Source organism: Tenrec ecaudatus, chromosome 9, assembly GCF_050624435.1.
Source record: "Tenrec ecaudatus isolate mTenEca1 chromosome 9, mTenEca1.hap1, whole genome shotgun sequence".
Lineage (NCBI taxonomy): Eukaryota > Metazoa > Chordata > Mammalia > Afrosoricida > Tenrecidae > Tenrec > Tenrec ecaudatus.
The window spans coordinates 17,411,741-17,424,116 of NC_134538.1; the positions used below are offsets into that span (position 1 = coordinate 17,411,741).

Sequence of the window (12,376 nt, forward strand, 5' to 3'; positions counted from 1 at the left end):
ACCTAGGCAGAGAAAATTGCTGCACAGACTTCAAGAGTCCTGGCTCCCAGCACACTGCTCTCAGGAGCAGCGGGAGATCTACTCTGGGTCACAGTATCTCAGATTCCAGTTACCAGCTCCTTCCACTTGTGTGCCATGACACTGGGTTAATTAATTAACTCTTCTAACTGAATTAATGAGAACTAATCATAAAAATACACAAATTTATTTATTTTTCTCCATTTCTTTCAACTGTGTCCTGCTGAAATTCCTACCATAAATGGGCATTTTATGAAAAACATCCCAGCCTAATTCAACAACTTATCATCTACTTTTCTTTCGCCAGACATTTTCTCTTTGGACAGATTTACTCTGCTTACCACCAAGCTTCTCTCAGTCAGCCTTCTGGTGGTGACTTCCATGTTCCTGTGAAGCCGGAAGCTGTGCCTTTGATTTCAAGTGTCAGCATGGTCAGTGTTGGTAAAGGGGTCTTAGTGGGGCTTCAAGACTGGCAACTTCTAAGGGGTTCACCACCAAAATCCTTATGCCTAGCAGAGGAACAGTGTCTCATGTAGTGTCAGCAGATGAGCCCCTGGCGTTGGAAGGAAGTCAAAATATGAGTGGGAAAGAGCCACATCCTTAAAGTATGAGTCGACCTCAGTGACATGGCTGGGGTAGTTTTCCGGACCTTCTTCTGCTGATGGAGCATGACTGAAAATGAGAAGGAAAATCTACAAATAGCCATTAATAAGTTTGAATCTAAAAAAATCTGGAAGTCATCAAAGATGAAATGGGATGCATAAAAGTCTATATCCTAGGTCTCAGTGAGCTGAAATGGACTGGATGAGCTATTTTCAATCCACCCTACGGTTTACTCTTCTGGGAATAGCACATTTAAGAGGAGTGACAGCATTCACCATCAAAAAGAATGTTTTAAGATTTATCTTGAAGTATAATAGGACAATATCTACACACTTGTAAGGAAGACAGGTTAATACAAATATTATTAATATTTAATACACCAACCACTAAAGCCAGTGATGAAGAAATAAAAAAAATGTATGAACTCTGATATTGATCAAACATGCCATCAAAATGCATTCATCATCACTGGTTATTAGAATATGAATGTTAGGAACAAAAAGGAAGGATCGGTGATCAGAAAGTATGGTCCTGGTGGTAAAACATAAGCTGGAGATCACATGATAGAATATTCCAAGATGAAGCATTAGTTCGTTGAAAATACCTTTTCAACACATCATGGTGACTATGAACATGGACCTCACCATTTGCAATACACAGGAATCAAACTGACTGCATCTGTGGGAAAAGATTCCTGATGAAATCGTGGCTACACAAAGGACTCTAAAGAAAAAGGATGAGGATTTCTGTTCCTGTGAAGGTTTACCACCTTGGAAAAGAGTGGGGGCAATCTACTTGGAAAAGAATTGGGAAACTCCACTCTGTCCCACAGGGTTGCTATAAGTTGGACTCGACTTGATGGCAATATTTGTTTTTAATCCTTTTATTGGGGGCTCATACAGCTCGTATCACACTCCATACATACCTCCACTGTGTCAAGCACATTTGTACATGCGTTACCCTCATCATTCTAAAAACATTTGCTCTTCACTTAAGCCCCTGGCATCAGCTCCTCATTTTGGCCCCTCTCTCTCGTACCAGGATGGTGAGCACACAATGATAGGATTTTTTTGGTTCTTTGATGCCTGATAACTGATTGGCAATGCTTTGGTTAGTATAAGAAAAAGCTGAAAGCTTTACAATTATTTAAAAGCTGCATGTGCCGCAAGTGAAGGTAATTATAATGACGAATTTACTGTAAGAGTTGGTTCAGTCAAGGTGAGGGCAAATGTCCATAACATTCGATACCCACTTTCCCTCAAGTTCCTCAAGTGAGTGTACTAAACCACACGCACTGCTATCGAGTCAGCGGTGACTCCTAGAGAAGCCTGTGCGTTTCTGCAACTGGTTATGGGAGTAGAAAGCCCACTCTTTCGCCCGTGGAGCCACTGGTGGGTTTGGATCACGGACCAATGCTTAACCACTACACTACCAGGGCTCCTCCACGTCCTATCAGCTCTATTAATTTCCTCTAAATAGCCACTGTTCTCTTTCATGACTGCTAAGTCCTCAGTCATTTTTAAATGCCTCCCCTCTTTGTGTTGCCCTTTCCTATTACATCTTGGCTTACATGGAATAGACATCGACGCTTATTGACAACCCCCAAGCCCTATCCTTGTCATTTCTGCATCCTTCTCCTGCCTACTATATTTGTATCAGGAATTGGGAGACCAAATGCTTATCTGTCCTCACACCCCCATCTTCGTTGAGTACTTTGGCATGGCCACTTTTTTTTTTTTTTCCCATTTGGGATTTTTGAGTCATTGATAAGTGCATCAAGATTTTCATAAAATGGGAATGACGAGGGCAGTGAATGTACACACGTGCTCTACACAATTGATGTATGTATGGATTGTGATAAGAGTTACATGAGCCCCTACTAAAATGATTTTAATAGATTTTCATAAAGATGCACTTTCCTCTGCGGAAAACAAAACCATAAAACAAATGGAAGTTTTCTGACAAGATGACAGACTAAGCAGACAAGCTACCCAGACCTTCATCAACAACAAAGACACAGAATCCAAGTGAGACAGATAAAAATGAAAATAGTGGAACCTGAACTTCAAAAGAAAGTATCAAGAAGCAGATCAAGTATCTACTACAAGACACTGAGTGAAATCAAACAAAAGAGACCAACAGAATCATGAGTTATCAACTGACCTGATACAGTGTGATCATTTTTTAAAATTAGACAGCTTTTCCTAAATGAGAAACTACATTTAATGTGATTTAAAACAAAACAGGACTAGAAAAAAAGATGCAGGTAGTTTAAAGAACTCTGTAATGTGCTGAAAATCAAATATTTCTTGCAGTCAGTACAATACACCAATTCATAAAATTTAACATTTTCAAAGAGAATATTAAGGTCAAGAATTTCTCATCCATGGCAGCACATATAGAAGGGAACTATCAGTCTGATGTCCATCCCTATGACAACTGCGAATTTGACAGTGATTAATGAAAGCTTTTAGAACCACAGCATATCAAATCTGTCTGTATCTTGTGATGGCAACATATGTACAAATGTGCTTGATACAATTGATGTATAGATTGTTATAAGAGCCCCCAATAAAATGATTTATATAAAAATCTGTATCCTGTTAGCTCTTATTTTATTTTAATCTTTAAGTTGTCCTTTCTACTTGCCATTTGCAATATTAACACTTTTAAAAAAGAGAACAGAAGAAGAAATGCCGTGATAAAGTCTTGATCATGTTCCGAAATCATTGCTACTATTAGTTCACTACAAAGCATTTCTCCCCAACATCACATGCACTTTGATAATGAAAAGTAGAACAAGATCTTTAGTGACAGGTCTTATAATCATATACAGCATTCACATGACAATTATTAAGACAGGTTAGGACCCAGAAACCAAAGTTGCCAAACTGTCCGCTGACCAGCATGCACCTAAATATGTCCTTTGTACAGAGGGGAGGAAAAGACACCATCAGCTCTTCCAAGCTGGTCAAAAAAGGATTCTCATGTCCCGTGGATCTTAAAACAACAACGAAACAAAACAAAAACCCCCAAAGCAAAACAAATAGAAGTGAGGGTGTTACCGGAAAGTTAAGCATGCTAGAAGGCGTTTCATGCGAATCAAAACCTAAAGCCAAGGTACCACATAATCGTATTTCCAGCTAGTTGGGTGGTACTCTATGGGCCGATCTTAAAGTTAAATGAAATGCTACTTCACCATAGCACATCAGTAAGTTAAAAATTCTAGTGCACAAATCCAAATCAGTGTCAATCTGTATAGAGCAAAGTATTCACATCAGCTGCTAAATTTGCCCAAACGCATTAAGTCACTGGATTAGACAGTTTGCAGGTTTTTTTGTTGTTTGTTTATTTATTCATTTATCAATGTTTAAAATTCATTTTTTCTTGTATTGAGACATAACATTTCTTAGGAAAATCAAATGGGTATGTAAATAAGTAAAAACAATTGAATATCTTTAAAGCTCTTCCCATAGTTCACTTTTTAAAATGTTTGCACGGGGAGAAACATGAAACATGTTTCCATTATTCTAGCAAACAACAACAAAATAAAACAAGCCCCAAATAATTAAACAACCAAGCAACACCCAAACTCCATTACACAGATGGATCATCGTGCTTTCCTGTGAAACCAAGGTCAACTGGGCTGCTTCTCAACTTTAAAAAGTTGATATGTGAACCTGTAATTTTAATGTATAATTTTGAATTTGGATGGAACTTTGTTGAATATTATGAGTATACTTCTTACAATACAATGTAGCACATCTTTCTGTTAGGAAAAAAAAGTAACTTCCTTTCCCTGTGTCCTTAAGTTACGGGCGTGACATCATAAAGGAGGTCAAATTGGTGAATGGTTTTACAGTGTACCCTTCCCTATTGTGAAGTATGTCCTTCACCACTCTGATAGCTTCTTTGCAAAGTCCCTTCCTCCCCCTTTTGTCCGCGGCTGAGCTGGTCGAGGTGGAGTGACAGGACACCTAGAATTCTGTCCACCATGCTGGCACCTAGCTTTCTTTTCAGATGCTTTCCGTATCTGTAGGCAACACATCAAAGTTTAATCCACACTCATCATTCCACCAGCATTATCAAAGTAACCACAGTCATTTGGGGCTGAAAACAGTGCTATCAGTTGCTGTGTAAGCAAAAAATTCAGATCCATCTTCAGCCACCAGATGAGCTTGGCAAATCAAGTCCAAGTAAGGATGATTCAGAAATTTACTGACGTGAAGGCAACACCACGATTATTCCGCATCTCCCCACTCCCGCCCCCATGCTTGCACGTCCGTAGGTGGGTGAGACCACAGCAAATCACAGAGCAAGCCTCGACCAGGAACCTCAGTAGGCCTCATGATTCGTCTCAGCTGCTCCATAGATTGCAGATCCGGTGACAGTCTCCATGGCAACAGAAGATCTTCTCATCCACAAGGGCAGCTTTTGGCAGACAGTTAATACAATCGGTGAGGGTTTAATATTCATATAGTTTAGTATTTAACCTTTGCTTGCAGTCATCATAGAATCTGTAAGTGCGATGGATGTTAGCACAGGAAAGAAGTTTTCTGGGTATCTGATTTCATAAGCCGGTAGCAAACAAAAGATTTCCAAGGATTGCTTTCCACTGTCCACATAACCACCTAAGAAAAGATTGTTGGCTTCCATTTTCAAATAATCCCAGTAAATCTGACTACCTCCACAAATAAATCTATCCACAAAATTTCAGCGGTGCTTCCAATTCCAAAATAATAGGCTGGCTGAGAAAAATCTGCTGAGAAACAAACAGAAAATATTAAAAACCAGAATAAGCTCACAGTGTATCAACAGGGAGATCAAATGACAAGTTTTTAACCATTCAAGTCATGTTTATCATTTTAATCTACTATTGTCATCTCTCCCACACTCTGTCTGAAAGCCAGATGATTCTTTTCCCTCACTTATGGTCATATGGGAATCACTAGAGGCTTATTCCATGTGCAGATTCTTTTGTGCACAATAGAGAACTTTATATCAAAGAGTAACTGAATATTAAGAAAACATCCCAGCCCAGTCCAGATCAAGTCCATATGTCCGGCATTAGCCCAGATGTCTGATACCGGTCTATTATTTCCTCTCAAGACTCAGACAGCACATGCAATGACACCGAATGCAGGGAGCTCTCAAACCAGTGTGGGTGGAAAGTCTTTTGACTTCAGTGGTGGTGGAAGTATCTTCGCGCTGGTGTGGGTCTCTACGTGGCTCCTCCAGCTCCAGCGCTCTGGCTCTATCAGCGCATCCCCATGTGTCTTGTCAACAAGAAAATGAAGCAGAGAGTGTGTCTCCCACCTCCAGGGAGGAATACAGGCATTCCCAGAATCCTCAGGAGAAGGTCATGCTCACCCAGAGGCATTATTGACTATGACCTGATAGACAGGCTAGACTCCACCCCTTCACAGTTGACACCAGATAATGTAATCACCACACCTGTGAATACATTTTGGGCTTCCACTGTCCTCCATAGCTTTATGCAAACCAGATTTTCACAAGTTTAGCTCTGATACCTTTCCCTCTGATGGCAACCCTCTGGTACCATTTCCTCCTTTGGATTTGGATTCTATCATATACAATTCTCCGATCACAGATGTTGGAGTGTTTTCTATGTGGCCTTAGTTGACATCTCACTTAGATGGCTGTTTGAAAACAACCGTTAAGACTCCAGAGGCTGCTTCTTTTTGTTTTTTTCTGGTAGCGGGGGACCATCTAATTCCTTCAACACATTTTACTGTAGCACTTTATCCTCCTTATTTTCTTTATAATGGTGAGTATTGACCAGGGCCATGTCACGAAAATCAGTTGCTCTTAGATTGGAGCTAGGATCAAGTGCGAGCCAAAAATCCGTTCTATAGTTTATGGTTTCTTTCTGTATTTGGTTCACCTTAGAGACATCTTTATCATTTTAAGTGAGAACCTTATTGATCATCTCCCAAGAGCATCAACTTCTGTTTATAGTGACACTCTTTTTAAACACACCTGTAGCTCAAGAATTTAAGGTCAAATTACATGATGTGTGAAGAAGCAGAAGCTAGCTACACCAAGAGTATTGAACTGTCGGTAGGTGGACTAACATTTACTCACTACTTCAATTTCCTACATGCTTTATTAAGATATGTATTATTCTATCAGTGAAAATTATTGTAAGCTTTGCTCGACCACCAACTCCTATTGTTTACTATTTTCTTTTTCTCTTTTCTTGTTTTATTTCTTTTTCTCTCTTCTTTTTTCATTCTCTTATTTTCTATTTTTTAATAATAATTTTCTTTTTCTTGTTGAGTTAGTTAGTTTATTGTGCCAACCTGGCCAATAAACACATGTAGGGTTAATTGAAGGGCGGAGGGATAAATGGCTTGGTGAGTCTCGCCTTTCTAGTTCTCAGGTCTCTTGCTTTGTGATGGTCGTACCAGGGTGCAGCTGCCTTAGCAGTTCCCTGCTTCAGCTTGCAAGGTTGACTTCCTGCAAGACGTCCCAAGGAAAAGCCACATGGACCTACCTGGATGCAGCCCTGGGTGCTGGAGCAGCCATGTGGAGAGCCCTACCAGTGCTGAGATGCTTACACGTTCACTGACTCAGCTTTCCTCCTGCAATTGGCATCATTGCGTGTGTTTTGTGAGATGGAGGAGGACTTTGTGGATTGGTGTTGGGCATATGGGCTAATGTTGGGCTGTGGGCTTGGGAAGAACTGGGTTGGAATGTTTTCTTGATGCACACTTAACCTTTATATAAAACTTTCTGTTATACATGAGTTGCTGTGGATTTGTTTCTATAAAATACCCAGACAAGCACACTTTTTGATTCTTTCTTTCTTTCTTCCATTTTGGGTCCCACCAACAGCAGACATGTCATGCCTATACTTCCAAGCCACACCCACATTGACAGCCCCACAGGTGCAAAGGTAATCACTCAATACTACACCACTTAATCAATAATAGATGGTAGCTAGCACCAGCCCAATTTGCCCACAACTGCTAATGAACAATGCATAGATACTCCACACATACTCTCGTTCACTATCAAACCCACCAGAAAATAAATGGCAAGCACCTAAATTCTACTAAGCTAGCAAGTAGAATAGAATACTCACCCCTTGTTCAGATATATGAAAACAAAATAAAGTAAAAAACCTGGTGGGCTTGAATTGCTGACCTTGCAGTTAGCAGCTCAACACATAGCCCTCTACTACACAACTAGTGAAATTAGTACATCTCCAGATAAACTGTAAAATCATCAAGACATATCATAAATATTCCAAACTGAACACACACACACACACACACACACACACACACCCTGGGGAAAACATACCCACCATAGTTGAGTCAATTCTGACTCATAACAACCCTACAGGTTAGAGTAAGACTGTTCCATAAGACTTTCAAGACTATAAATACTTACAAAGGCGGAGTGCCTCATCTTTCTCTTGCAACAGAACTAGAAGATTTGAACACTAGACTTTTAGGTTAGCAGTTTGTGTTAGTCTGGGTTAACTAAAGAAACAAATCCAGAGACACTCATATATGTACAAGAAAGAACTTTATATCAAAGAGTAATTGTATATTAAGAAAACATCCTAGGCCAGTCCAGATCAAGTTCACAGCCTGATATTAGCCCCTAAATCCAATTCTAGTCCAAAAGCCCTTCTTCAGACTCATGCAGTAACACACAATGATGCAAAATGCAGGAAGATCACAAACTGGCGCATGCAAGGTCTTGTTGATCCAAAGGTGGTGGAAGCATCTCAGAGCTGGCGTGGGTCTCCACGTGGTTCCTGGTTCCTGCAGCTCACCCTCCTGGTGAGAACCAGTGGTGGGAGTGCGATACTGGGAGGGTGGAGGGAAGGTGGGGTAGCAAGGGGGAACCGAATACAAAGATCTACATATAATCTCCCTGGGGAATGGACAACAGAAAAGTGGGTGAAGGGAGACCTTGGACAAAGTAAGACACACCAAAATAATAATAATTTATAAATTATCAAGAATTCGTGAGGGAGGGGGGTGGAGAAGGAGGGGAAAGTGAGGAGCTGATACCAAGGACTCAAGTAGAAAACAAATGTTTTGAGAGTGATGAGGGCAACAGATGTACAAATGTGCTTGACACAATGGATGTATGTATGGATTGTGATAAGAGTTGTATGAGCCCCCAATAAAATGATTTTGTTTTAAATTAAAAACAAAAGGATAGAGTGGCTAAAAACTGTACCAAACATAGAATGAGGACACCTTCTTGAGGAAAAGATGGTATTGGAACTACTTTACAAGAAATTCAAATGAATATTTGATGTATTCAGTTACATCAATAATTAAATGATTGTAAATTATATATTCCAAAGCTGAAGGAGGGAATAGTATCAGAGGCTAAATTGTGAGATTCTAGTTTGCAGAAGGCTATGGAGGACCCTGGAAGCCCACGATACAATGGTGAGATCTACATGGGAAATACGCCTCTATCCATAACAGAAGGAGGGGAAGAAACTGGTTGCCACAGTACATTGGAGAGATGGCTATAGGAGATCGAAATGATAGACCTGACTTGAACAGACAAACCTTGTCAGTTGATCCTCCCTCTCATGCACATTGGGCCTGATCTGGTTTTCAACATTTTCTATGTATTTTTTTGGTCTTTTTAACCCCTTTCACATTGGGGTTTACTTGAGATGTATTTTATCATTCAGGATAACCATCTAGAATTTTTGTAATATGTTTTTCTGGTTTTCAGTGTATGAAACCCAGGACTGATGAATCTATAGAAACAGTAAGTAGAATAAGGGTCCCTGGGGGGCTACAGTGGAGGGGGGACAGTAAAGGGGGCCTTATGTCAAGGAATTCAAGAAGGAAGAGAATATTTAGAAACTGTAGTCGATATTAGCTCCCAATAAAATAGTTTTAGATAAAAGAGGAAGAAAAGGATGGGATACATAAAACCCTGAAATAAGAAATTACCACCCAACAATTATATACCCTGCAAAATTGTTCCTCAAATTAAAATTCAAAAACCAAGTTCACTTCTATTAAGTAGATCCCATCTCAGTTGATCCTATATAACAGATTACAACTGCTCCTTTGGGTTTCTGAGGGTGCAAATCCTTATAGGAACAGAAAGTCTCTTCTTTCTCCAGGCTGTGGTTTAGAACTGCTGAACTTGCAGTTAGCAGCTCAGCTCTTAACCCATTACACCATTAGTAAAACTAAGACATCTCCAGAACAACAGAAATTAAGGGAATTTGTGAAAACCAAACTAACTTTACAATAAATACTAATGGGAGTTCTTCAGAAAAAACACCAACAATGGTAGACAACAACTTGAGTTGAACACACATGGCAACATTACCCAGAAATTAATGGAGATATAGAAGCCTCCAAAATAAAATAAAACTACAGGAATAAAAATAGGCCACCAGAGAGATAAATTTCTAGATGAAGATCATTACGAAGAGTGTAATTACAGAACTTCCAAATGCACAAGAAGTTTCATTCTGTTATATATAGAGTTGCTATGAGACAGGACTGACTCGATGGTACCTAATAACAATAATAAAAAATTGACAAAAAAGGAGTAACATTATCTTTGCTTGTCGATGTTGTTGTTAGGTGGTATGGAGTCATTTCTAACTAAGACCAACCCTGTGCACAACAGAATTAAACACTGCTCAGTCCTGCACCATAATCACAAGCATTCTTCTGTCTGATCCTACATGTAGAATCCCAGAGACTCAACAAGAAAACTACTAGAACTAATACAAGACAACAGAAAAATGACAGAAACAAGATCAACATACAAAAATCGGATTTCTCTACACTAAGAGAACATTTATAGTAACCAGGAAGTAATCAGGAAAACATTTATAATAATTACCCAAAAGATGAGCTACTTAGATACAAAGACATATACAAAGAAACCTTCAAAACACTATTACAAGAAACAGTAAGAGAACTATATAAATGGATTGGAAGACTTAATTTTGTGAAAATGTCAATACTACTCAAAGTGATCTATGGATATAATTCAATCCCAATTCATATTCCATCATCATTATCTAAAGAGATGGAAAAGCTAGCCACTAACACTAGTTGGAAAGGAAAGCGATCCTAGATAAGCAAAGCACTACTGAAGAGGCGGAAAAGTTGTTGCACAACTAGTGTGTGCAGGAGGTACCAGGGAAAAGTGCAGGTGCACAGGTGTTACAAAAGCCTGCTCCAGGAAGCTGAGCCTGAAGGATGTTGAAGTTCAATAGACTAATCAGGGTAAGAATAGATGGGAGAGGAGACCCAGGACTAAAAATCAAAAAGTGAAAATCCCCTGGGCTGGGAAGTAGGATGTGTTTGTGGGAGCTAGGGAAACTGGGACAGAGAGAAGCAGGGCAAATCTTTTAAATTAACCGACAGAACTGAGCATGAGAGTGGGACAACAGGAAAGTCAAAGGAAATAGAGGAAAGAGCTAGGAGGCAAAGGGCATTTATAGAGGTCTAAATAAAGGCATGTACATATGTAAATATATGTATATAGGAGGATGGGGAAATAGATCTATGTGAAAATATTTATAGGTTTAGTATTAAGGTAGCAGAAGGACATGGGGCCTCACTCAATGCAAGAGTAGTTTGTTCTATTAAACTGGAATTCTATGATGCTTACCTTCCCGACAAACTTGCTGAAGACGAAATGACTGACTAAGCAAATGTGGCGAAGAAAGCTGATGGTGCCCTGCTACCAAGAGATATGGCATCTGGTGTCTTAAAGGCCTGAAGGTAAACAAGCGGCCTTCTAGCTCAGAAGCAACAAAGTCCACATGGAAGAAGCACACCAGCCTGTGCGATCACAAGGTGTCGAAGGGATCAGGTATCAGACATCATCAGAACAAAAAGTCATATCATTATGAATGAGAGGGGGAGTGCAGAGTGGAGCCCCAAAGCCATTTGTAGGCCACTGGATATTCCCTTACAGAAGAGTCTCAGGGAGGAGACGAATAGTCAGGGTGTGATGTATCAATGATGAAACATACAACTTTCCTCTAGTTCCTAAATGCTTCCTCCCCCCAACTATCATGATCCCAATTCTCCCTTACAAATCTGGCTAGACCAGAGGATGTACACTGGTACAGATAGGAACTGGAAACACGGGGAATCCAGGATGGATGATCCCTTCAGGACCAGTGGTGTGAATGGCGATACTGGGAGGGTGGAGGGAGGGTAGGTTGGAAAGGGGGGACTGACTACAAGGATCTCCATATGGCCTCTTCTCTGGGGGACTGACAACAGAAAAATGGGTGAAGGGAGACATCGGACAGTGCAAGATATGACAAAATAGTAATTTATAAATTATCAAGGGTTCATGAGGGGGCGGGAGTGGGGAGGGAGGGAAAAAATGAGGACCTGATGCCAGGGGCTTGGGTGGAGTGCAAATGTTTTGAGAATGATGAGGGCAACAAATGTACAAATGTGCTTTACACAATTGATTTATGTATGGATTGTGATAAGAGTTGTATAAGCCCCTAATAAAATGATTTTTAAAGTAACCCACAGAAAAAGATCTATTTTAGATATGTCTTTAAGTAGATAGGTTTGTTTCTCTCTTCCATTTACTACCTTCCAAAATGTTAATGCCATCTGTGATAAATTGAAGTGTGTCCTCCCCAAATATGTATGGTTTTAATCTCATTAAGGAATGAGTTGTTTGTTATGTCCAAGAGATAGTGCTGTCATCGTTGTTGTTATTGTTAGGTCCCATCACGTCAGGT

The 12,376-nt window shown here is 39.9% G+C and overlaps 1 pseudogene; it reads right to left on the reverse strand.

The window, feature by feature from the left end:
• Positions 1 to 4,513: 4,513 nt before the first annotated feature.
• LOC142457112 (serine/threonine-protein phosphatase PP1-beta catalytic subunit pseudogene) lies at positions 4,514 to 6,430 on the reverse strand (annotated as a pseudogene).
• Between the last annotated feature and the right edge of the window lie 5,946 nt (positions 6,431 to 12,376).